Below are 27,895 nucleotides of genomic sequence, written 5' to 3' on the forward strand. Positions count from 1 at the left end.
GTCCCCAGGCAGTGGCTGAATAGCAGCAGGCTGCAAGCTGGATGCAAGGACAGGCACCCCCAGGGACTGCGTGGGGGAAATTTCCTTTTTGGTCCAGACTTAAATCTCACAACTTTTGTATTTTGGTGAAATAACATGTTTATAAAAAACACATTTCTGCTCTCTGAAGTGACACTTTGGGGGCTATAACAGCTGCTGTCTAGGGTCGCACAGTGTTATAAATCACAGAAGGAGCTCCTCTCAGCCCTCTTGTTCAGAAAATTCACCCCATCTGGTTTGTGATCTTGTTTGCTTCTATGAGGAGTCCTCCTTCTGAATTAATACAGATTGTTTTGGCCCTAATGGTCCCCTTTTCTTCCCTTGACATCCAATAAAGAGACTGCCCAGTTTCATGCCAGCCAGACCTAGCATCCCGCGTATCTGCCACACTTCTCCCTGGCTCCTTGTCATTGCTGCTGTTAACCCCCTGGCACATGTGTTCCCTTCTCACCTTCCTGGCCAGGTCGTGCCTCTCTGCTTCCGAGCCAACCTCCTGTAAAAATCTCACTCTTGTGGTCAGGCCTGAGCCAAAGATGCTGATAACATCAGTGCTTAATGGACACCTGCAGACTATTTTAAATTGATAACATGGAAGAGGGCAGGTATTCTAGAGGGCACAGATAATTCCATGACTGCTCCTACATGGTTAGTGCCTTCCTGGACCTGAGAATGAAGAACCCCCACCCCCACCCTCATGTCCCTTCTGTCTTTGCATTCCTATCTTTTCTATATAATCTTCCTTTACTAGCAACGTGGAGAGATGGTTACTTTAGAGTACTAACTGCCATCCTGTGGTGGTACCACACATTACTAAAGGGCTTCCTTTGTGGTTTCAGAATCTGGCTTTCTGGGCATGAGTAATGTGACCCGGTTAGATGAGTAACACTTTTTCACCTATATTGGCCTCCTTATCTTCTGATATCTATTGTTATCTTAGTCATGATCTGACATTTTGATCTCTTTTCCCAAATTAGAATGAAAATTCCTTGAAGGCTGTGCCTTGCTCATAGTTTGCGTCAGTCCTATGAGCTATCAAATGTGTCCACACAAAGAAAGAGCTTAAGTTCCCATTGTGAGGAAAAGGGCCTGATAGACTCTTCTCAACATGCCCAGAGTAGGTCTTTCCCAATAAATGTCACCTTGAGATGGGAACTCAAGGTCAGCTGACTCTGAATCTCAGCAAGTCTACTGCCATTACTTGAAGAATGCAAGTTATTTTGATTTAAGGGCAATGGAAGCCCTAGAGGCTTAGGGAAATATTTTGTCTTTGTCCAAATCCTTCACCTTTCTTAATCTAAGAAGAGATTTTCACTCCCTAAACTTTTTCCCTTTCCCTAATCCAAGAAGCAATCATGACTCTCCTTTGTATGGCTAGAAGGATGTTGGTACTGGTTGTCAGTGAATGGTTCCTTACGTAAAAAACTCATCTTTTTCTCTAAGAGTAAAAGAATGAGGTCATGTTCTCCTTGCCATGTGAAGTCTCCCTCTTTCTCTCTCCTTGATGTCCCAAGTCCTAAGCACAGGATGCATATCCCTCTTCCGATCTGGTTTACTTTAGAATTTACAACCACATAAATTCTTTGTACATATGTTATTAAGTGGATTTGTTCTTTGCTGACTTGTCTGATGCTGTTTTTATTATTCATCCAGCCTGCAAAGAACACAGAGAGGTGGGGGGTTTTCCCTTCTGACAGTTTTTTTTAAATTGATTGATAGTTTCTCTGACCCCACCTGCTCAGATCTGAGACATTGTTTTACCCAAATGATCCTAGAGGTCGACAGAGGTGTACAGGTGTACAGGTGACTACCCACTTCATCTCAGGAGCAAAGTTCAGATTCTAGGAAAAAAAAAAACCCTCCTGCCAAACTTTTTTTTTAAATTTTTGTAGACATTTATGAAACAGTTGGGGGTGGTAGGTGGGCTGCATTAGTAGGCTGTAGCACCTCACCTACTCCTTCTGCCCTTTCTACAGCATAACAGAGTCTTTGTGCATGAGTCTATATGCTAGTAATAGCTAGAGACTTAAGATGTCTATGGGAGATTCCACTATGGACGATATCTAGAAGGACAAGATAAACTAAAATCTATTGAGAAAATGAAAAAACTTGATGGGTAACTTCTCATCGACATGTACAGGATTTCTTGGTGTGTTGGGGGTTTCAACTTGTCTATCTCCTATCAAAGCCGTTAAATTTGCTCCCCCATTCCTTGTATAGCCATTTGTAGGGCATCATCTGTGAGTTGAGGATGGTTTTGGGGTCATACCTTCCACCTTAAGGGACTTATTTCAGTGTTTTCTCTAAATTAATACCATGCTTTCTCCAAGAATGTTTACAGGAAATTCTCTTTATTATTCTCATTCTCATAGTAGCAGTACCCAGAAGGGCTCAGTTAGCCCTCACTGGATCCAATGATTAAAAGTGCTCATCAGAAATTACAGTCACTAACTTGGAGTCAAAGAGGGTTCCAGATATTTCAAAACCTCCTGCCCTCAGCTTTAGTGCTGAGTGAGGTATGGGCTCCAGGATGCATTGCCAAAAAAGGTCCCTTAAGGTCTGGGCAAGAAAAAAGTAAACAGCTCTCCCAGACACAGAGCTCCCCCCTTACTCCCCATCAGGAACTGTTCACGTGGGTGTCTGTGTGTCTCTGGCCAGGGGCTGCCACTCACCCTGTCCCAGCTTCCAACATCTGCTTGATTTGAAACCTTTCCATGCCTTTTTCCTGCCTCATGGAAATACAGGTTTTTAATCATGTAATTTCAGAATTACAGAGATTTCATGTTAAGAGACAACAGTTGGTGTTGGGTCATTGCTAGCGAAAAGATCACTCCATTTACACTTACTCTGAAAGAGCCCTCCTCGCCGCTCTGCTCCCAGGCTCCCCCCTCCAGTTCAGCCTTTTGTGCGGCTCCTTTGGTTTTTCTGCTCCTCAGATGTGCACACAGTTTAAATACCACTCCTTCCTGAATTCGGCCCTTCATTTCCCCAGCTTCTGTGCTTGGGGGCTCTCCAGCCCCATCCTTTTTCTTTCTTGCTAATGTTCTCTTCCCCATCCTTTGTTGACATGCCAAATTATTCAGCACTAGCCTCCCCCTTCCTCCTCACTGTTTCCCATTCCTCACACTCCTCCTAACTGACAAACACTCCCCCAAATGTGTGTGTGTGCGTGCACATGTGCATGTGTATAGTTGGGCTCTAGGAGAATAAAATCTGTCTTTGTCTCCATTTCCCTGATGAGGTGGGGAGAAATGGATCTCTTGTCCCTATAAATTCTCCTGAATGTCAGTGTGGCCAGTCTGGACAGAGGGTCAAGTTGATGCATGGGCCAATGCTCTGCCCTCAGGGTTGCTGGGAGGTCACTATGGTAGTTGCACTTGGTTGCCTGCCCAGTGAACATTTCCCCTTCTTCCTTCCTAACTAGACTCTGACTTTGTGTGTAGCCTCTTGCTCAGCCCTGTGCTCCCGCGGGTTGGGGGGGTTGGGAAGGGGTGAGGGGTGGGGGTGGGGGACTCCGTCTTCATTCCCCAGTTGTGAATCATGATTGGTCTAACTAATCTCAAGAGTGCCATTCCCCGTGTCAGTGATTGGTTTACACATGGGCATTTGAAACCAATCTGTCTTATGAGAATGAAGGGGTCTGGGAGGGTGCAGCAGAAGAAGCTTATCTTCTACCTTTCAAAGATGCACTAGGAATTAAAAGCCCTTCCCAATGCCCCTGTATGTTGTCTGGAGGCTGTGATGTTGAGAGTTGCTACAGCCATCTTGAAAACATGAGAGTGCCAGCCCCAGGAAAAAAGTCATTGTGCTGAGAATACCAGAAAAGAAATACAAAAACAATTTGAGTCCTTGATGACGTGCTTGAGTTGTTGCCTCTGTCTTACTGTGAATTTCTTATTTTTGAGATAATAAATCTTCTCCATTTTATTTGTCTTTTAACTTAAAGTGACTTAAAAATAGACTTTCTAGTTCAAAATAGTTCCTCTATCCATACCATCGCTTCCATGCTTGGCCTGTGATACAGGTCATAATCATTATAATAATTGTTACTATTTCATATCACTTTTCATGTACCAGGTATTATTCTAAATGCTTTCAATAAGATAATTCATGAAGCTCTTATAAAATCCTGTAAGTTCTTTTATTATCCCCACTATACAGATTAAGAAATTAAAGCAAGAACAGGTTGAAAAATTGCTGAGGCCCCCGTTAGTAAGAGATTGTGGTGGGATTCAAATCTGGACTATCTGGCACCAAGGGCCACACTCTTAAGTATGGCTCCATCAGCTTCTGGGAGGTGAATGACTGGATGTTCTCGACCCTGGTTCTCCTGAGAAGGTCATTTCTGTTTTGATCTGTGGCAGTTTTATGTTATATACCTTACTCTCCCAGAGTAAGGGGTTTTCCGCATACCTCGACATGAGCCTGTCTTCTCCAAGATGAAGCAGCCCGGTCCATTCAAGACAGGACTGGCAGTCCTCTCATTTTTCCACAGCTGAAGGAGCCGGGATAGGTTTCGGCTTAGGCAAAAGTCAGAGCTGGGGAGCATTTCCAGTGTCCCCTGGTCTTTAGGATCAGATTCTCATAAGTCCCCTCCATAACTTAGGGACCCCAGCAACTTGCCCACTCAAGGACCTAATCTGCAGGACGTGGAACTTCATTATTAAAGGGACTACTGCAACAGTTTCCTGGTCTTCCCTCTCCAATCCCCTGTGTATCACTCAGGATCCTGCTAGAAGACAGAAACCAACCAGTTATTTTAAGAGCTAATTTAATGTAAATAATTGTTGATAAGGCTGAAGAATTGAAAAGGCAAAAAGAGAACATGAAGCTATCACAGTGCCGCCACCACAGGAAGTAACTACCGTCCTTAGGCTTGAGGAGAAAGGGAAGAGGCTGAATTACTAAAACCTAGAAGCTGGGACAGGGGATTCTGAGGGGGCCCTGCTTGCTGGTGCTGAAGGAGCGGGCAAGTGTTACTAGGGAGCAACTGGCAGAGCCACAAAACCATAGAAACCCAACATGAAGCACAGAGAAGGGGCAAGTCCCCCCTGCCTCCTCCAGGATGGCATCTTCTTTCAGTGCTCCCTGCAGAGTCCAAACTGAGCCAGAGGACAAAGCAGCATTCAGGGTCTAGAAGGGAGGGTTTGAATGTGAGATAACAGCAGTTTTCACTTCTCTCTCTCTTTATGTGTGTGTGTGTGTGTGTGTGTGTGTGTGTGTGTCTTACACTCCTGGTGGGCCTCTACAGAGTTTCAGAATGAGGACTGTTCCAGAAAGTCCCCCCAACACACACACAGATCTGGCTAACATCTCAAAGGCAGACATTTATCAGTGAGTGTTAAATATGGAAATACTTAAATATGGAAATACTTCCAGCCCATTTGACAGGAGATAAAAGATACAAATGAGAGCTGTCATGTGGAAAGGATATCGCTCTAGAAAAGTCTGCAGAAAGCATAAGAGCCACATGGTAGAAGAAGCTGGTAGGTGGTTTCCTTTTTTCTTTAATTTAATTTTATTTTTATATTCCTCATACAATTGCAACCCCGATTTTGACCCCAATCCCTCCTTCCCCTCCCCCACAAAGATTGTCTCTGGTTCATAGTTGTTTGTTGATTTTGATTTTTTCTTTCTTATAGTTATTCTTTCTCCTGGTCCATATTTAGGTTTTCTAGATTCCTGCTATGAATGAGACCATCCGGTATTTTTCTTTTTCTTTCTGGCTTATTTCTCTGAGCATGATCCCTTCCAGCTCCATCCATGGTAGGTGGTTTTCTATAGAAAAATTTACCCTGTATAGGGTGGGAGATAATACTGCAAATCACCTATCTGCATTCAGAATATATAAAGAACACTCAAAACACAATCACAAGGAAACAAACATTTAAAAATGATGTAAAAATGAACCAAAATTTTCAACAAACATTTCACCAAAAGAGATAATACAAATACCAAGTGAACACATGAAAAGATGCTCTTTACCATAAATTATTAAGGAAATGCAAGTTAAACACTTTGAGATAGCACTACATATTTATTATGCTAAAATTCGGCAAGGATTTAAAGCAATTGGAATGCTCATACACTGGTGGGAATGTAAAATTGAAAACAAATGTGGCAATTTATTAAGTTAAATACAGCTACCATATGATGCAGCCATCCCACTCCTAGGTATTTACCCAAGAGAAATTAAAGCATACATCTATACAAATACTTGTGATGAATATTCATAGCTGTTTTACTTATAACAGTCCCAACAGAAAACAATTTATGGTATATTAAAAAATAGATATTTGGTTTTGTTCCGGTGCCTGGCACAGAACTAAACCCGAGGAATTTTCTGGATGATATGGGTGATCTTTCATTATTTATAACGAGACTGTTTAGACCATATTTCAGTTTTCACTAATGGAGTGTCTCCTGGTGGGCCTCTAGAGAGTTTCAGGATGAGGACTGTTCCCAAAAAGACCAAGCACATGATTAGAAAATTAGAACTTTCAACCCCACTCCCTGACCTCCCTCCTGGAGAGAGGAGGAACTAAAGATTGATTTCAGTTGCTAAAGGCCAATGGTTTGATTAATCATGCCAATATTTGAAACCTCCATAAAACCCCCTACACAATGGAATCTGGAGAGGTTCCTTGTCGGTAAACTCATGGATGTGCTTGCTGGGAGGGTGGCACACTGGAAAGCAGTCGAAAGTTCCACACCTTTTCCCCTGCCCCCTACTTCCTATGCCTTGCCCATGGCAGCTATTCCATTGGATTATTTCTGAGCTGTATCCTGTATAACAAACTTATAATCAAAAGTAAATTGCTTTCCTGAGTTCTGTGAGTGGTTGTAGTTAATTCTAGAAATTGAAGAAGAGGCTATGGGAAGCTCTGACTTGTAGTCGGTTGGGCAGAAGAATGGGTTGCCTGGGAACCCCACTTTTTGCTGGTGTCTGAGGTCGGGATAGTCTTGTGGGACCCAGTCCTTAACGCATGGTCTATGGTAACTCTAGGTAGTTAGGGTCAGAATTGGATTAAATTTTCAACCCACCTGATAGTTGGAGGATTATTTTTTGGTGTTGGAAAAAGGCATCACAAACCCAATATCCATTGATAGATGAATAGTTAAATTATTATATAAGCAGTCAACAGAATACTCTTCAACAGTAGAGACTAATGAATTATTAATACAGGTTACAATGAAGATGAATCCCAAAATTATTACACTGGGTGAAAAAGCCAGACAAAGGGGAGTACACACTAGATGGATCCTCTAATAGAAGGAAAATGCTACCTGATCTATAATGCCAGAAGGCAGACTGGTGTTTGCCTGGGAGTGAGGGCCAGAGGAAGGGATTGCAAAAGGACACAAGAAACTTTTGGAGGCAAGGAGGTGATAAATATGGGTGTTTCTAGGTGGTTAATTTGGGGAGTTTTCTTTTTTCTTTATACTTTTTTCTTTTCTAAAAGTTTTTTAAAGTTTCCTCTAGTAAGGTTGTATGGTACATAGTAAAAAAATAAAGTAGCAAATGATACAGAAATATTATACAGGGCCAAGACAACTTGATTAATATTACAGGAATATTGTGAGTTAAGTAGTCCTCTGTGGGCTCATCTGGGAACCCCATCACCATTTATAACAAGTCTGCTGTGAAAAAATGTGCTCTCCATTCCAAACACTGATTTTAAATCAAATCTGCAGAACAATTGTGTTTTCTTTTGAAACTTTCTTAGCAGCAGAATCTTTTGTTTCAGGTTTTGTTCACAAGACTTTCTTTTATTTTCTTGCATTTTATTTTTATAGTAAAGTAAAATGGTTTTCTAAAAACTAACAGAATATTCTATGTGGGAAGTAAGCATGAGGACTATGGCCAACGAAGTTTTTTGCTTTTCTACCAGGAAAAGCTTTCAGTGTGGTTATGGTCAGAAAGAAAACCGAACATATTGCACCTGGTTACTGCAAATGCCTACCTCCTACTTTATGCCACCCTGATGACAGAGCTGCTCCGTGAACTGCCTTTTCTCTTCCCCGCAAAACCCCTTAAGCCCTAAGTCCCTCCCATATGGCAAGCCCTAGGAAGGCACTGTTGCAGGAGAGATTCTGTGCCTCAGTAGCCTCTGTCCTAATGTTCAACACCTGTTTTCCAGCTCATTCTAGGATCTCTTTGCAAGCAGTGATGCCCCAAGAAAGAGCAGGTTGAGAATTTAGATTGGTGGAACTCATGCTGATTCTTAAGGGAGAAAGACAACACCAGCTATAATTGAATTTACACTTGCTAGAGCCTATATCCTTTGAAATAGGAAAACTTTGGGAACACTGCACAGAAGTCCCAGTGGCTTTTCAGAATCACACAGGTAAAGCTATATTTTCTACTCTTTATTGCCTTAGAAACATCATATACTCAAAAACACGGGCTGACCACTCCTTGGACTTTTGAAAAAAGCTCAATCCAGATGATATTTCACTTCTTTCTTTGCCACAGCTATTCCTTCCTATGGTTCCCCTATAGCACTCAAAATGTTAGACTGAAATATTTTGCCTATCCCAGATCGAACGCTACCTCTTTCTTCTATGAATCTGCCCCTGTGTCTACCAGGCCTCCTGACATCCCAGGAGGCACTCCAAAAATGTGTGTATGACTTGTACATACTGTTTTATTGACAAATTCCAAATGACTAATGAAGCTTAAATAAATACATTATTTGAACAGTGTAAGAAGAGCCCCAAACATAGCACATTGTTTAATTTCACCCCTGCTGTTATTTTTCCAGGTTTCCAAGGATGCTAAAAGAAAGTATGGTACTATGGTTATATTAAGTTGTGCAATTTTATCATTCCTAACCTCTCCCCCAAACCACCATGATAATTGACTTTCCAAAAAATCTCTCATTGGAAAATAACTTCTAAGTCATTGTACTTATTCCAGAGGTTAAGGTTTGTGTCACTCAGCATTTTAGTTGCAGGCAGCAGTAACCAGGTGATTTAAGAACAGGGACTATTCAGTGGGGGGAATAGTTTCAATCAGTCACATACATAGTTAGCTCCCACCCATTTTGCAGGAATGCACAGCAGTATTCCTAGACCTTCCAATTTTTCAACAAAAGCTGGGGATCTCCATGTTATGTGATGTTTCCATTTTTAAGTTTTTGACAAGCCATTTAAATTCTTTCAAACATGGTTAGGACAAGAAAACCCACATGTGAACAGGCTGGGTTCCATGGACTGTCACTTTGTGACATCCACATTGTCCCCCATGCTGGTCCTTTGTGTATAGTGAGGCAGGTGATCCTGGGACACCTGCCTGGAGTAAGTGGAGCCTGAAGTCTGGTCCCACGCCATGCTCACTAAGCGTAGGGCCTGGCACACAGCTGCGTGTTCCTGAAGGAAAGGACAGAGAGGGGCCATCTGCTCACCATCTGCTGTGCCAAAGTCACCAAGTTTGCCCTTAGGGGGTGTCTTTTGTAACTCAAGCTCAGGTTAGCACTGCCCCTGTCTGATGGAGAATGGAAGGCAAGTGACACTAGTTCTTTAGGATGAAATGTAAATCCAGGTCTGTTTTTCCTGCCATGAAATGGATTACTCCTTGTCCTCTTGGCTTACGAACTGTTTGAGATACAGGATTTGCTTCCTCAGTGGACCATGTGAGTTATGTTCACATAGCTGCCCGGGTCTCTGAAGGTCTGTGAGTGTCTTGGTTCTTTGGGTGTTGACCAAGACAGACATAGCAGGTTTCAAGGAGACAGGCTTTTTGACTTGTTTGATAAAAAAATCACCTGCTAAAACTTTTTTTATTTATTCATCCTTTCTGTAGATGAACGTACACTTCTTTGCTGTCACAACTATCTGCTCACCTTCCCATCAACCTATGCATTCCATTAAAGCTAAAAGAAAACAATGTAAATCATAGGGCTGTTTGTTGTCCTGGCTTTTCATTGAGATAATGAACTTCAGAGACTTGACACAGTGTCCAGCACATAGTGAAATCCCAGTCAATGGTCCCTTTTTAAAATACATTGAGATGTAGGACTTATATGTAAAGTCCTCAAAGTCTTCACATCTTATTAAGTTAAAAGTGAAAGATCTTTTGAAGTAGGGCAAAGATCTTTTGAAGCCTTAGGTAGCCACCTTAGACTCCCCCAAATCCTAGACATGACAAGTTGTGGATTCACTTAGATTTGAAGTCTTCAGTCTAAACACCCTTTGTCAGCATGAGAAAGCAGAAGTGGAGAACAAGGAAATACAGGAGTGAGAAACGTAATTCTGCCCTTTGGCTTTTTTCATTCTATTCAAAAGTGCCAGCTCTATCTCAGTGGTGCCCAGATTGGTAGGAAACTGGCAGGTGCACAAGCTAGAACCTGGATTCTGGTTTGCAACAAAGCAATCCACAGTTTTTCTCCCTATATCCTGGTCCCTGGTCCCACAATCCTGGCAGGGTTACAGGCAATTTGAATATAACATCATGGTTCTGTCATGTTTTGTTTCTTTTGGGAAAAATAGTGATAATTAAAACAATGAAAATGATAATAGTACTTGCTTTATATGGTCATTTTAAGGGTTAAATGAGGTAAATTTCTAGATTGTTTAGCACTGTGCCTGGAACACAGAAGTGTTCAGTTAGTATTCACTATGATTAGGCAGGACTATGAAACTTCATTCATTCATCATACACTTATCAAGTGCCTTTTCTTCTTCAGAGCCCTGTGCTAGAAGCACACTGAAACAAGGCAGATAGGACCCTTGAGAAGTTTATGGTATCACAGAATACTAATTTAGGATAGAATGAAAGAACACATGATGGTCAGGGACCTGCAAACAATGTGAGTGAGTCTGGCTTGTGGGAATTTTGTGTTGTACACAATGTACTTGGATCTTGCTGTTACCTGTACTTTAGCTTGAACTTTGTCTTTCTTCTGTATGGAGCCAAGAGGCTTATTTTGACAAAGCCATGACTCATAGAATGAAAGGAATCTTGAGCTCAACTAATTCACTCCTTGTACCAGTCTTCAAGGTTAATGCCCAAAGGTCGAAGATATCCATGCCTTCCCTTTTCCACACAAGGCCTCTGGTGGGAGATACTTACCTGCCTCCCAGCGAGACACCTGTTTAAGAGTCCAATAAAGGCCACTTCTTTCTCATATGCAACTTATTTTCCTGCAACAAATTAAACACGTTTTCTCTTAATGAAAGGATGCGAGTCAGGCAGCATTTTTAGCCATGGGACGCTTGCTGCTCTTTCCACTTGTGCTGATTTCTACCCTCAGGAATAGTTCTTGGCCCTATTCTGATTTCTCACTGAAGAAAACATTTGATTGTCATTCTGCTACGTTCCTCAGGGAGAATATTCAGTGAAAGGCCTTCCTGAGAATTTATGTTTAACGTTTAGTTAAACTGGAACTATCCTATCATTGGCTCAAGAAGTTTTAGTAACTTTCCATTACCTGGACTGGAATCTGGAGTATGTCTTTTTTGCTTTTTACAATGGTTTCCATGCTATAATTAGGGCAGTACCTACAAGGGGTCAAGAGTCAGAAGTTTAAGGGGGCCCAAATTTACTTCCCTCCCTCAGCAAGGGAGCTCATTTCATTTCAGTACACATTGATTGGGCACCTGGAATTGGGTTCAGTACTGGACCAGGATGTGACAACTGGGAAGATCATAGGGTTCTGTAGGTCTAGATACTACTCAGCACAACCTAAACCTTTAAAATCCATAGATGTATTTATTTGCTGAACATATATCATTCAATCCAGACTTAACCTAACTTAGAGCTAAGCGGGATCTCAGGAATTCTCTAGCACTTAGAGAAGGATCCCTTCTCCACAATCCCTAGCATTTTCTACTTGAGCGTGAGTATCTCTTGGAGGAGGAAATACTCCTTCCACTGGACATTGTCCAACCTAACACTCAGAAGTTTTTTTTTTTTTTAAATAATAAACTTTATTTTTATATTCCCCATACAATTGCAACCCCCCCATTCTGACCCCAATCCCTCCCCTCCCGCCCCCCACCCCCCAAAAAGTGTCTCAGGTTCATAGTTTTTTGTTGATTTTGATTTTCACTTTCTTATAGTTATTCATTTTCCTGGTCCCTCATTTAAGTTTTCTAGATTCCTGCTATGAGTGAGACCATCCGGTATTTTTCTTTTTCTTTTTGGCTTATTTCGCTGAGCATGATCCCTTCCAGCGCCATCCATGTTGCTGCAAATTGCATGTGTTTATCTTTTTTGAATGCTGAACCACTCAGAGTTTTTTATAAGAAATTGTTACAAATAAGGAAGCTAGACATAGTATGTCTTCAACTAAATATTCTTTTACTACTGTGTTTGAAATGTTTTCTTTAAAATAATCTTTTTTTTTTATAGAGGCATGTTTTATTTACTTATTTGTTTGTTTGTTTGTTTTGTTTATACAAGCACTGGGTACAGTCAGAAGCGCGGGAGGGTGAGAGGATTCACCAGAGCCAGAGCAGGGAACAGAACAGGCAGAAGGACCGAAGTACACTGCTGAGGGGAGCAGCGGGCGGCAGGAGAGGTCTGCGCGCCATGTGGGACCCTCCTCTGGTGGCCGGGGAGCAGCTGGAGATCGAACCGGCGCCGCACAGGCCGCGGGCAGCTTCGCAACCCAGCGCTCAACCGCTGCGCCACCGGGGAGGCCCCTTTAAAATAATCTTGATACAACTTCTGTCTATTCCATCCAAGTGGTTCTCACTTCACCTCAGAATCAACATGACATAAATGAACTTCCTCTCCTACATGACAGTCCTTGAGGTGTTTGAGGATAGAATCTCAACAATTGTAACTTCATCGTATGCTTGTCATGTCTCTACCTCAGGGCAAACTACCCTGACAAGTTCAATTATAATAGAGCCTCCTTTTCAGTCATTCTATCAATTTTAGCTTGTTTGCCATTAAGTTTTTTCACAATCTGAGATTATCTTTCTTATGCTTCTTTTGCAGTTGATTCACCTATATGAAGTTCTAGAATGAACACAACTATCTAGTGATAGAAATCAAAATGGGGCATAGGGCAGGGGAATAGGTGAAATCTCAAAGATATTTTGTGTCTCACTTTTGCTCAAAATATTGTTGAGATTTCATCCATATTGTTACTTCTATCAGTAATTTTTCCTATTTATATAGGTGAGCAACCGTCCATTCTAGGGAACTTCTTAAATGTAGACTCCTCTGATGCTCTTGAAGTTCAGAAATCTGTGTATTTAACATGTGCCGGGGAATTCTTATGCAGACAGTGGGTTTGGGAACATTTTGCTTGGAATTTTTCCCTCAAGTTCAAATAGTCCCCACAATGCAATATTTTTTTGTGGCTTTGAGTAAATTGGTCACAGGTTCTGTGCAGTTGTGAGAACTCTCATTCCTCTTGGGCTATCTCAGTCAGACCTAATGGTCTTCCATAGCTCATGGTGCCTTTCACAAATCCCAGAGAGTTAGCTCTGGAAATATTCTTTCAGCTCAGGGGCACCTGTAAATTGAGTTATGAGCCCCAGTGTTCACAGGTAAGTCTATAATCTTAATCTATCAAAGCTCACCCCTGTCATGAACAACCAGAGGGCCTTTGAGCAGCCTACCATTTCAGCCCAGCTGCTGGAATTACTCGTGACAGTTTTATGAGTTGTTTTACTGTCTGGTAATGTTTTTTTTCTTATTCTTTTCTGAACCAACGAGGAAAGCATTCTTTGACCACAGTGCACAAACGCCACCTTCAGGAAGGAAGTATAACATTCTTGTTCAATCACAGGGAATACAGCTGCTTTTCCTATATGAGAACCTTAAAAAAAGTCTTGAGATCAAGTTAGTGGTTTTTAAAACTTTTTATTCCACATTTTTAAAAAATAGATTTCATATTTTAGGTAAGTTTTAGAGCCTTATAAAAATTTAGCAGACAGAATAGAGATTTCCCTTATATCCCATGCCCCATATATGCACAGCATTCCACAATAAGGGGTACAATTGTTAAAATAGATGAAACTAAAAAAAAAAAAAAAATAGTTGAAACTACATTCTTATCTCCCCAAATCCATAGCTTATGATTGGTTTCACTCGTGGTGTTGTACATCTGTAGTTTGGCCACGTGTAGAATAACGTGTAGTCACCATTAGAGTATATTCTGCAGAGTAGTTCTACTCTGCTGATAATCCTCTATCCTCTGCCTATTCATCCCTCTGTCTCCTCTAACCCTGGCCAATCTTATCCTTTTACTGTTTCTATAGTTTAATAGACTGTCATCATACAGTCAGATCACACCATATGTTGCCTTTTCTAAGCGGCTTCTTTGACGTAGTAATATGAATTTCAGGTTCCTCTGTGTCTTTTCATGGCTTAATAGTTTGTCTCTGTTGAACACTAATATTCCATTGTCTGGATGGACCATTTTATTTATCCATTCACTTACTGAAAGGCATCTTGGCTGCTTTCAAGTTTGGGTAATTAGGAATAAATTGAACATGCATGTGAAGGTTTCTGTGTGGACATTAGTTTTCAACTTCTCTCAGTAGATGCCATGGACAGTGATTGTTGGAATGTCTGGTATATTTAATTTTGTAAAAGCCAAACTGTTTTCGAAAATAGCTGTAATATTTTTCATTTCCACCAGTGATGAGTGAAAGTCCCTGTGCTCCACATTCTTTCCAGCATTAGGTGTTGCCATTGCTTTGGATTCTAGTCATTTTAATAGAGGTATGTAATATTATTTCATTGTTATTTTAATTATTATTCCTTAATGACATGATATAGGGCAACTTTTTATATGCTTATTTACCAACATTATATTTTTTTCCGTGAGGTGTCTATCAGGTATTTTTTTCATTTTTTAAATTGGGTTGTTCATTTTCTTGTTGTTGAGGTTTAAGAGCTTGTGTATTTTGACTAACAGTCCTTCATCAGAGAGGTCCTTTGCTAATACTTTCTTCCAGTTTGTGGCTTCTCTTTTCATTTTCTTGATAGGGTCTTTTGCAGATTAAATTTCTTCTAATTTCAAAGAGCAATTTACCAATTATTTCTTTCATGGATTGTGCCTTTTTGATGCTATATCTACAAAGTAGTCACCATATTCAAGGTTATCTCTATTTTCTCCTATTTTATCTTCGAGGTTTGTGGCTTTGCAAAATTTCACATATAGATTTATGGTCCATTTTGAGGTAACTTTTGTAAAGAATATAAGGTCTCTGTCTACATCATTATTATTGTTTTTGTTTTTGAATGAATTTGTTCCAACTCCATTTGTTGAAAATATTATCTTTTCTCCATTGTATTGCCTTCACTCCTTTTTCAAAGATTGGTCGACTATATTTATGTGAGTTTTATTTCTAATGGATTAAAGATCCATTAGAGAGTCATGAGAGATGTTAGGAATAGCCAAGAGACAATGCAAAGTAGTGTAAGTCATCAAGATGAGTGATGTTGGCTATAAGTACAAAAGGAGACTGGGAGATGGCAGATTAATGTGAGTCGGGGCTTTTGTGGAAGGTCTTGGAGAGAAGGCAGTAAGAAGTTGATCCTTATGTGTAGCTTGGATTTTTTCAGTAGCCTCCACATTTCTGTATTAAGTTTATAATCTAAGGAAATATTTTGTAAATTTAGAGTGAAATAATAGTTTTCCACAATTTTTCTCTTGTACCCTTTTATCATCCTTCTGTGTATCCTAAAGGTCATGGAGAGCATACTTTGATTCATTATTCAGGATCCTGGGTCCCTGGAGGAACAGTCCTGAGAGGTCAGACTCACATGGAGGTGATAAATTCAATCTCACCATTGATTTCATAGCTGTTGCATTTCTTCCAGCCTTTTCTTGCCCCAAGCAGCATTAATAATGAATTATTATGCCTCCTTCTGAATGTAATGTTTAGCCCTACTCTGTCATGGAAGCAGGCTATGCAACAATTGTAGCTTCTCTTCTGAAATCCTATGTCCTAAAATATATCAGAAAATATACTTGGGATGTGGAGTCATTGGCCATCACCGCATATGTAACTTAATGACTCCCATGATTTGTTAAAGACCATATCTGAGACTAGTTATGGATTCTCTCACTTTACCAGAGTGGAAACTGAGGCCCAGGGAGGTTACGCAAGTTGACAAGGACATGTAGCTAGTTAGTGCCAGAGACTAGATTTAAATTAATACTTTCCTATTTGTAGAATATTGTTCTCACTCTGTCCAATTACTGTCCATTAATGGTGTTTGCTGGGGAGAAAGAGTTGGGAGAGGATGAGATGGTTACATAGTGAGCTCATAGCAGGGGCAAAGAGGATTATGGAAGTGAAAGAGGAAGGATGGAATCAACAGGGAGGAAAGAGGTGTGCCAACCTCAGGCAATGCTCAAACACTCCAGTTTAATCCAATTCAGGCTACAAGTCGTCTTTGATTGGCCCATCCGGTTGAGTTCTCCAAGCTGCACTCCCTGAACTGTGCCCAGCTGGCAGGATGAAAATCATTTGAAAAATATCCGGAAATTGCTACTCACCAGGGAGCATCAGTGAAAAATACTGCCCACAAATGAGCTGGCAGCACTCAGTGACAGCTGGGTCACCCTGCCATGGCAAGTTTGTCTGAAGGGGTTCTGGAGTTATTTCCCAGAGAGGTGGCTCAGCTGCTGTAAGTGACTGGGCCTTGTGGACATTTTAGCAGTGTTTCTGGTAAATGCAGGAAATGTGTTCTTGAAAAACTGTGGTTCAGTCAGAGTTTTGAACTTGGAATCATGTTTTTCCAGTGCACTTATGAAGAATCCTGTGGTGATTTTTCATAAATAACTTGCTGCTTCATAAATCTGAATTTCTTAGTGCAAAACCCTCCAAAGGATTATTAGAATGAAGAAATTCTAGAGCACTAAAACATAATCTGTAATTTTGTACCTTGTTGCTGAGGATGGTAAGCAAGAGACAGTTAAACCCTTTTCCTGTAGACTAGGAGTCTGGGAATTGGCCTTCCCTACTGGAAATTTTCCTAGTCTCTGATACCAATATCTCCTTAAGAAATCAAACTAGAAAAACTTAACCCAAAATTTTAACTCATCCTTTCTCACCCCAGGTTATTCTAATCATCATTTGGTGATTTTTCCTATCTCCTAAACCCTGAGGTCCTTCTCCAAAATGCTGATGTTTTCAGCAAAACACCAATTAAAATACCAAATATATTGGTTTGAGTTCAGAGTACAGGCTCTTTTATCTCATTTGGGAAAGAGACCACTTATTTAATCTAGACCACTAGATTTAAATTAATACTTTCCTATTTGTAGACTATTGTTCTCACTCTGTCCAATTACTGTCCATTAATGGTGTTCACTGGGGAGAAAGAGTTGAGAGGGAATAAGATGGTTGCATAGTGAGCTCACAGCAGGGGCAAAGAGGATTATGGAAGTGAAAGAGCGAGGATGGAATCAACAGGGAGGAAAAGAAGTGTGCCAACCTCAGGCAATGCTCAAGCACTCCAGTTTAATCCAATTCAGGCTACAAGTCAATTCAGGTTATTGATTCTTTGCTATTGATCTTTCCACCTGTTAGATAGTATGAAGCAGTTCACCAGAAAATAATGTTCTGAGTTTAAAAAATAGTTGAGATTAAGAGAAAAAATGTTTGCTTATCATTTGTATTAGGGCTTTCCAGAGAAACAGAGCCAACAGCTTATGGATGATGGATAACACATAGATAGGCAGACAGGTAGGTAAAGAGATAAACACATACATATATACATACATTCATACATACATGTGCAGGTAGATAGATATAAAAGGAGCTTTATTATAGGAACTGGCACATGCAATTGTGGAAGTTAAGAAGTCCCTCAATTTGCATTTCAAGGAGCCAAGAATGCTTATGATTTGGTATAACTATCCAAATCCAAAGGTCTGAGAACTAAAAGCACTGATGTCCATGGGCAGGACAAGATGAATGTCCCAGCTCAAAGAAAGAAAGCAAGTTCTCCCTTCCCTCACATTTTTGTTCTATTCAAACCCTCCTTAGGTTGGATGATGCCCACCCACCACATCAGTGAGAGCAATCTTCTCTGCGCAGCCTGCTGAATCAAATGGTAATCTCTTCTGGAAACACCGTCCCCAGAAATAATGTTTTACCAGCTATCTCAATATCTCTTAGTCCAGTCAAATTGATACATAAACCATCATATTGAATCATCTCTGTAATCTCAATTTGGGGGGAGCCTAAGCATTATCTGATGTAATGAGATAGTCATTTCTTCCCTGTGATGTTGCCAAAAGGGTTGTATTAGGAGTAACTGGACCTCTCCCTTTGTGTTTTTGTAGGTTTATGAGTTTGTATTGCAAATATTTTCTTCCACCAGAGCCCACGTGGAACTCCATTGTGTGAGGATTAGTTTCATTAAAACTGGATAATATTATACATGAAGCCACCTAAGTGGGCACACAAAAACTGCATGTGCCTCCATAGGCCAGAAGCTGAGGCAGGTCAACGGGTGGTTGTTAAGGTCACTGCTTGTGGGACATCCATGCCTCCTTGAGGATGCTCACAACCCTCGGTAGACATGACTTTCTGGCCTATAGACAGAATGAAGGCTGTGAAATATTGAGAAAGTTTATCCTCTTGCACTTTTCACTTTCCACTGGATCTTGTACTCCCTAGGAGGGTTATCCACTTAACTGGAGGCCACTCAGGCTTGGCTGCAGGTTCTTCAGTGCATTGTGTTCAGATGAATAACCCCACACCACTGACTGTGTCATCTGTGACTCCTTTCCTCCAGTGAGAACACCAGAGCGCTCAGGCTTGCTCCTAATGTGCCTAAGGCAGGAGCATGTAACGAATGACTGATCATTGGCTACAGACAGCTCTTACTCCCTTTTGGATTGTACCTTCTTAGTGTTCAGAAAAAAATCACCTGATCTAAAAATCAAGAACAAATTTTATGGCTTTCAAAGATATTTTTAGAGAATTAAACACACTTATAGAGCACATTTTGTTTCATTTTTGTTGCCTTTTTTTTAATGGATGGAGAAAAAGGAGTGAAAGAGTCAGAAGAGAAACAAATTTTCTCATCACTGTTAAGATCCAGTTTAATGAGAAGAAAAAGAAAAGATAAGACTTATGTATCAATGATTCATCTGATATCAAAATGTTCTTTTATTGAAAACATTAACTTATAAGTTAACTTACACATGGGAACTAAAAATCGTCACTTTAGCAAAAGAGTTGTTCTGTGTTTTCTTTTGTCCTGTATTCTCTCTAAAATGTATCTAAATTCTTAATCCCTTTTGTGTCATAAGCCTTTGGCTGTCTGATGAAAATTTTAAACAACTTCTTAAAATATCCCATAAAGGTATATAATAAATGCATGGAATTTCAAAGAAAGCTAATGATATTGAAATATTCAAAATACAAAATGTTTTAAAACACCAAATGTGTGAAATAGTAATATATGTGCTTATTCACTAACTATTAAATAATAATATCGGATAGCAGGTCTGTTGTATTTGATTTCAAAGTGATAACTAGTATAAACAATACTTCAAAATATCTGCAATAACTAGAATGTGAAAGAAAATACCTATACTCTACTGTTGATAACTCATTAGTTGTCTGTACTTACAATTAAAGAAATGCTAAATTTCAGATAGCAATTTATGAAATAGAGTTGTAAGATTTTCCCGATCCAATTTCATGTACCCCTAAATGCTGGCCAGGACTCCTCAATGAAGTTCTACTGTTCCTCACAGGTATCCAGCCTTCTGAAAATTTGACAAAGAGAGATGACTGCTTGTGTAGTAGTTACATGCTTTCCAGAAGGTGTCAGACTTGCTTTTCTCAAGGCTTAAATCCAGCTGCTATCATCTCCCCAAACAAGTCTCCTGACTCAACTTCTAAGGTAACTCATCCATAGGCTGTCACTGAAAATTAGTCAAAAAAAGTGCTGATTTCAAAGAGAAGCATTAGCTTCAAGGAAAAAAATTCCACAAGGACTAAGAAAGTATTATCAGAATTAAGAAATCTTATGGCAAAAAAATCTGAGGAGACAGGGAATTGTTTTCTTGTCTTTTCAGTATGAAGGCAGGATTTATGTTGTCAGCAAGGATCAGGCATTGTGAACTTTCTGAGACTATATCACAGTTGACTTTTGGTTGAAGATGGATAATTTATGTCCTCACAGAGGAGTTCATAAAGAGTGGGACTATAGAACAGAAGAGACTGAAAATCTAGCCTTAAGCAGGGGCTTCTTGGACAAAGTAGGGATCAGGCTATGGTTCTTCCTTTCATCTAAATGGAACCTTTAGATTTCTTCCAACTCTTGTAGAAAACAGACTATTGGAAATCTAATGCATTGAGTTAAATGTATTTCCTAGAGAAATCACGCTGTCATAAGGACTGAGGAATCTCATATACGATCAGTGTCTATTGTTGTTGTCTATTGTTGTTGTTTATTGTTGTCTACTGTTGTTCAGTGTCTATTCTTATATGTACGATCCATTACAAATGGATAGACTCTGTTAATGTGCGTTGAATTTTGGGGAAGTTCTTTTGTTTCCCCATGATTTCTATAATATAATTTCTGATTAATCTTTTTAAGAAAACGACCCCAGTCTACATTATTGTTCCCAGGTATTTGCTCTCTCTAGAATGGTCTCATGTCTAACTTGTAAATCACCTGATCTAAAAATCAAGAACAAATTTTATGGCTTTTAAATGATATTTTTAGAGAACTAAACATATGTATACACCATATTTTGTTTGGTTTTGTTGCTTTATTTATGGATGGAGAAAAAAGAGTGAGAGTCAAAAGAGGAAGATGTTTTTCTCATCACTATGTTAAGATCCAGTTTGGGAAGAAAAAGAAAAGACAAGACTTCAGTGATTCATATGATAGCAAAGTGTTCTTTTATTAAAAAAAAAAATCAGTTAACTTACACACAGGAAGTAAAACTCATTACTTTAATGACTTGCTTTTGTTAATGACATGTAAGCAGAATGACATATGGTAGGTCCAAAGAGAATTTTTTTTTAAAGATTTATTTATTCATGCATACAAGAGCTGGGGTACAGGCCAGAGGTGCGGGGGCTGAGAGGATTCACCAGAGACAGAGTGGGGAACAGAACAGGTAGACTGACTGAAATAAACTGCTGAGGGGAGCAGCGGGTGAGACAGGAGAGGTCTGCCTCGCCATGTGGGATTCTTGCTAGCCAGCCAGGATCAAACCTATGCTACAGAGGCTTTGGACAGCTTCACAGCACTGTCACCAGGGAGGCCCCAAACGGAAATTTTAATAGCCGCTGAATGGTTCTTCCATCTCCTTTCCTTTTTCCTTTGTCTCAGGAATAAGTCTCAGATCAGCACAGCTTCTTCAGCTTGTTTTGCAGAAAAAAAAAAAGACATGTCATGTAGTGACATGATAATAAAATAAAAATAAAAATCAACAAGCAACAATAAACCAGAGACACACTGTGGGGGAAGGGGAGGGAGTAGGCTCAAAACAAGGGGGGTGGGAATTGTGTGGGGACTATAACCAAGATGAACATGTATACATTGTGCAAAAATGAAAAATGATGTAAAAAATATATAAAATAAAATAAAAATGCTCAAAAAAAAGATGTGGAAAAGAATGGAAGCCTATTGCAGCTGAAGTAGTTAATATAAGGAAAAAGTCGTTATTGTTTTAAGCTATTGATATTAGGAGATTGGATTTTGCAACAAAAGCTGACTCACATAAATTTTAACTCTTTAATTCTCAATTTTCTTCCTCCCCTGGCTTAAGAAGTCACTAATCTATAAGAAAATCAAAAATACAAGTTTACTACGGGTGTTTCTATGTAATGATCACTCCTCAAATAACAAGAAGACAAGACCTGCTCTCCCTCTATTTTAAATCTCTTCCTCCTTGTTCCTCCTTTTCCCTCCAACTCCATCTCCTCTACCACCCCTTTCTCCAACTAAATCCCATGTGTGCCTGTGGAACAAGGCTGTGGAGCTTTTCTGGGTTCTTATCAAAGAGAACAAAGCTATTTCAGTGGAGATAAGTTCATGGTTTCCAGAGAAAGTTTCTGGATCTCTTGATCTGGTCAGTAAAGGCCTTGTTCTTTCTTGTCCCATAGAGTAAGCATGGCATTGAGAGGTAAACGTTTTCTCATAGAGAGTCAAAGTTACATTGACCAGGTGCTGTGGATTCTGAGGCCATCCCTATTTCAAATATCTCATCTTTTTGACCCAGTAGTATTCATAAGTTCCAAATGCTTGCTCTGAAAATTAGTTATCTTGAGAAAGTATATGATTATACTTATCTAAAGTAAAAATAGGCAAAACGAAATTTTATTGCTCAGTCAAGCCAGTGGTTACTTTTTGGGGGAGGAAAAAAGTGTTGTTCGGGAAGGGACATGAGTGAAGCTTCAGAGTCATGATGGTGTTCTTTTGTTACCAGAACAGGCCTGGGTTTGGCTGTCTGTGGCTACCGAAAAGCCAGTAAGCAGAGACAGGAATTGAATCTATTAAGCACTTTTATTTTGCAGATCGTTGGCCATTGATCTGAGAGAAGGGTGGGCATAACACTCTGAAAAGACTGTCCTGCCAGCTCATCTCAAGCTGGGCTTTTTATAATGGGTTAGATGAAGACAGTCATTAGCAAACAGCCCATCAGAATACCCTGTCCAGTTGATGGTTTTGGTACTTGTCACATTCAATCCCTAAACTTGTTTTCAGCCTTCTGTCCATCTTGACCCTGGTACCTCTGATGGTGCCATTGTCTGGCACTCATGTGGGCATCCTCAGGACAGGAATCTCAGTTCTAAGCAAGAGTTTTAGTTTAACGAAAACAGATGATCAGTCATGCAGCGTGCACGTGCAGCCTGTGCTGTGTGTGCGCAGACCTCCTTGCTAGATTTGGGGTCCTTCCCTTCTCCCCAGCCCAGATGGACAAATGAGTGTCGCTTTATGATCATTTAGGTTTTGTGCGTTATTCTATAGTTTTATGTATTTTTCTATATGTCTGTGACACTTAATGATAAAGAAAAGCTTAAATAATACAATCACGGCAGCCATATCCTACTCAAAACCCATATAGACTAAAGAGCTAGAGAATGAACAAACTTAGAAAGCTCATCTTTTGTGTAACAGAAAAACACTCCATCATTCATCCTGGAGTTCCTGGGCTAGGGAGTTTAGTTCAATTTAGTACTTTTTTCCTATATTCAGTGTTCTTGGCTTTTTTTAATAAGTTTTTTTTTTTTTTTTACAATTTATCAGGGGAAAGTGACATTAATTAGATCTTCTACAAATAGGTAATTATATGTAACAATAGGTAATTATATAGTATATAATTAGGTAATTATATAATTAATTATCTACAGCTGTAATAAGGCAAGCAGAAACTCTCTAGACACTTCAAGAATCTCCCAAAGAGGAAGACAGGACAGCAGCAGGACAAGCATGTGTCTTCCTGCCACTGTGGTGCTCTTTCACCCTTTATCAGAGCTTCTCCACATCACACTGGGGGCGGGGGTCAGGTCTGAGCAGACCAGCCCCTTGCATGGTGAGCATTTCCATTGGCCGCCACTCCATACACCTGTGCTTTAGCTGCAATCCCCCATCTGCAGGCTCTTGAAACAAAGTTAGACTCTTAGGGAAGCCTAACAGTTCTTGTCATCCACACATACTTTGTTATTTACGTTCAGCAAGTTTGCTTTAATATTGTTGTTTCCCATAGAATTTAAATGTGCCTTACTGGTATTTTGTTTCCCAAACATGAAGGAAACCCCTAAGCAAAGGAGCGAAACTGGTTCTTAATTTTCAGGTCATGGCTGCTGTGAATGAATACTCTGTTTCTAGCCTTTTCAGGGTGGAACATATATTGTTAGTTCCTAAGTCAGACTTTGTCATCAAGTATCTTCGTGACTGTGGGAACATTGCTGCTTATTTCTGTGCCTCAGTCTCACCATCTATGATTAAAGGGGGTTGACTCAAGCACTGTATTAGATTCCTTTCTGTGTAAGGTATTGAACTATCATTCTTCATAAACTCTTTTTTTTTTTTAATAGAGGCATGCTTTATTTATTTGTTTTTTGTTTTGTTTTGTTTGTTTGTTTGGTTATACATGCACTGGGTACAGTCAGAAGCGCGGGAGGGTGAGAGAATTCACCAGAGCCAGGGTGGGGAGCAGAGCAGGCAGAAGGACCGAAGTACACTGCTGAGGGGAGCAGTGGGCGGCAGGAGAGGTCTGTGCGCCACGTGGGACCCTCCTCCGGTGGCCGGGGAGCAGCCGGGGATCGAACCGGCACTGCAGAGGCCGCGGGCAGCTTCGCAACCCAGCGCTCAACCGCTGCGCCACCGGGGAGGCCCTCTTCATAAACTCTTAAATGACCTGGATTAATATTTCCTGTGCTTACACAAGTCAGTATATATTTTTATTAAATAAAATTATATTTTATTTAATTATTCTAAATAGCTATTTTATTAACAAGTGTCACAAAGAATGTCTGCAGTGGAAATATTGATCGGTCAAATACAGTGAGAGTAAGATCCTCCAGAACTGGACATTGGTCATACAATAAAAAAGCCAGGAGAGGGCTGTCTAGCGACTCCCCAGAAGGGGAGAAAACAAGGACAACAGGAAGAAAACAGAGCATGACATAGCATTGCAAAGGGCTTGTGAAGAGAACACACACACACACTCACACATGCAAACGTGCATACACACACACACACACACACACACACACAGCTCTTCTCATGTATAACCCCTTCCACAGTCAACAAAACAAGCAGTGGAAATTTCCAGCACAACGGTTTCTAGTCATTAACTATCTACTTCCTGAACTTCTGCAAGGTTTTATGGTGTTTACAATCTACCTTTAAAATTTGCTTTAGACATTGTAAATTTTCCATGTCCTTTTGTCAGCTGAGTGCTCTTACTATTTGCTTCACGTTGCATTGGAAAACTTCCGAATCTTTTTGTTTCTGTTTCAATTGTCCATTTGTTATGGAAACTCTAATAAGATAAATGGATGGATTTTTAAGAAAACAGTATTTTCAGAACATGAATGGATTGAACCAAATAGCAAATTTAAAAATGGGCTCTCGTTTTTGGTGTCAATTTAGAACTTAGAATGTTTATTTTTGAACCAATGAACAGACTTACACAAAACATGCATCATTGTTATTCAGCCTGCTTCCCCAGTGGGAAATGAAGGCTGATTGAGGTTCATTAGTGGCTTTATTTTTATTTCCCTCCTTCCAAGCAGACAGCAGCTTGGAAGAGGAAGATTTCTGAATCTTGGCTCAAAGTGCTACCATCAAAGCTACCACCAAAGCTTTCTGACCAGAAATGGGTAATAGTGACAGTCACTCAAATAAAAGTTGTCACAAATAGAATAATTGAATTTTTTCAGTTTGTGTCTGCGAGCCACTGTGCTAAGTGCTTTATAAGGTAACTACTGTTATTCTCATCCTGGTTTTACATTTGGGGAGAACAGTTGAGATCAAGTAATTTGAGAGATCAAGTAATTTGTCTGAAGTCATGAAGCTAATAAGTAAAGAGCCCAGGTTGAATTCAGCTCATGCCAAGATCAGAGACCAATTCTTAGTCATTCTACCACCCTGTGCCGAACTCCTTCCTCATCCCCTACCACATTGCTGGGCTACAAGTGATGGCTAAAGCAAATAACTCATTTCTGTTTAATAAGTTTTTATTAGGATTCTCCTGTTTGCTGGATACCACGTTCAACTGTGCCACGGAGACTGCAGAGATAAGTAGCTCAGATCACAAAATTTATAGTCTATGTAGGGAAAAACATTCATAATTACAACTGGGATTATAGTAGCAAGCAGAATAAGATAGCATGTTAAAAAACAAGAGGGGCCGAGGACAAGAAATGCATTCAACGGGAGGTCTGAGTTGTTTCAGGGAATACTTGTTGGATGTTAATGGATGAGTGGAATTTTAAAAATTATGGTTGCATGGAGAGAGCATTCCAAGGAGAAGGAAGAGCAGGAGCAAATGCAGCTGGGATGCAGCTAGTTCTTGAGCCCTTCAAGAGGACATTCGACTCTCATGGGTTGGCCTCCTGAGCACATAAATGAAGCAGTAACCCACAAAGCTATTATGGGGGGGGGGGGCGGCATAGCCTGTCCATGAGAGAAAATGCAATGACTATCCAGTAAAATGCCAGTCTGCTGGAGTTGAGCAGGACCTTCAAACCAAAATAAATGCATCCTCAGAATGGGAGGGCTCTGAGCAGAAGTGTCCTCATCTCATCAAGGGCCACAGTGAACCCCATTCCAGAGCTGACCTAGATATAAGTCCCCCTAGACTCCAAGGTCACATGGACTGACCTAGGCAAACAGGGAGATAATCAGCAGGATACAGCTGTGCTGTATGCCACGTACACAAGGAGAGTCTGACTTTTAAATGCTTTTTTTTAGGGAGAGGTGTCTTTTAAGGGGGTCACAATGTCCTAAAGTAAAGGAACTCCATCTAGTCAAATCTGTCTATTATTTGTAGTTTGTGGTGTTTATATTTAAGTTGACTACTGTATACAGTTAATTCAGTGGATACATATTTTGCTTTTTCAAATAATCCTTTTAGTTGTCTTTATGGAGTCCCAAGCTAAAGAATTCCTTGAGGGGAAGAACAGGTCCTGGATTTGCTTGTATGTTCCTCTAACAGGACTATAACAAAAGCAATTACCAGGTGAGGGGAGAGGTGAAATAGAGTAGACACCTGGGATGGGCAGGGTATAGGGCTGGGGCATCATTGTCCTCTGATGCTCTTTTAGATTTGTATTTTTTGACCCAGGAGAATGTGACATTTTTGAAAAATAAGCAAATACCTTCTGCAAGACCTTCAAATAACTATAACCAAATTTTGAAAACTGTGTAGACTATCTCTGGAGGGAGGACATTGGAAAAGCTGGTCAGCTTCAAGGAGAGCAGAGTGGCTGGGGCAGACAGGGAAGGGAAGGTGCTTTTCACGCCATCACCTGTTGCATGTTTTGAAATCTGTGCCATGTACGTGAATTGTTCATAAATAAATGAATACAAGGCAAAACAACTGAAACCCTAAACTAGAAGTATGCTTCTGAGGACTCAAGTGAAGAACCATCAAGCAGCACCCTGGCCCTTTGCAAAGCCTCTTCCTCATTACTCTGGAAAGGCTACCCTGAGAAAGAGCCTCCACAGAATGACTGATACCCAAATCCCTGTAATTTGAGCTTCATTTATTTTAGAAATGGTTTCCTTCCTGTTTTTCTAGGAAGGGTCACATATTAAGCTTTGGTAACCTTTTCCACCTTAGCAAACAAGTAAATCTCACAGTGGAAAAATTCCAAGGATAATAGATGTAACAACAAGGACTCCACATCCCCTGATTTTTAATTTTTAAACAGAAGGAAAGAAAAGATCTTAGGAAAGCATTGCATTATATTCTTTTCCTTCTTAATTTTCCAGATTCTCTACCCCCCACCCCCTTTTACAGGACCATCGCCAAGCATTCATGTGAATTAGTTTATCAGATCCTTTTCAGGGCTGCAGTTTAAAGCAGGATGTAGGAACAGAGGCCACAGGACTGGGGTAGGGGTGAAGGGGGTGGGGGTGTCATCAAGAGGGACAAAGTACAAAAAGGTCAGGGGATTTAGCTTGGGCCAGATCAATTGTACTGTTCTCGAGTTCTGAGAACTAAATTACAGGATGAAAACAGGATGAACCCAATTTTTTGGTCAATAAGGCCAGAATAACCTGTGCATTGGGCGGGGGTGGGGGTGGGGGGCGGTGTGAATAGTTGGTAAAAGGAATGCTGTAATGATTGGCATGTGGGCAATGGAGTGCAGGAATGTTGCACAGGCCCTGGACATTCTCCTGTCAGCAAACTCCTGGCCCAGCAGGAAGGAAGTGGTTTGCAGAGAATTA

This window comes from Talpa occidentalis, unplaced genomic scaffold, assembly GCF_014898055.3.
Source record: "Talpa occidentalis isolate TD23 unplaced genomic scaffold, MPIMG_talOcc4v2.1 talOcc4.6, whole genome shotgun sequence".
Lineage (NCBI taxonomy): Eukaryota > Metazoa > Chordata > Mammalia > Eulipotyphla > Talpidae > Talpa > Talpa occidentalis.